The sequence below is a fragment of the Stegastes partitus genome, unplaced genomic scaffold (assembly GCF_000690725.1).
Source record: "Stegastes partitus isolate 25-593 unplaced genomic scaffold, Stegastes_partitus-1.0.2 Scaffold132, whole genome shotgun sequence".
Taxonomy (NCBI): domain Eukaryota; kingdom Metazoa; phylum Chordata; class Actinopteri; family Pomacentridae; genus Stegastes; species Stegastes partitus.
In genome coordinates, this window is record NW_007577863.1 from 4,298 (window position 1) to 4,578 (window position 281).

The window sequence follows — 281 nt, forward strand, 5'->3', positions numbered from 1 at the left end:
ACATCCATGAGGAACCGCTGGTTTTGACAGAGTTCTGGACCACACTGCCACAAGTCAGGTATGTCCTCCTGTGTGAGTATCCTTTCTTCCCAGCTCCACCAGTCATTTGATCACTTTTGCAGAAAAAGACAATATCTATCACATTGCAGTGCTGGACATGAAGGGCTAGTGCTGCTATGGACAATATGTCTGACTGTGTATCAGAAGATTGTAGCATTGACTCTTGGTGACCTTGAAAAACCCTTGAGCTTATCCAGTCTCCAACATTTCAAGTCTTCCTT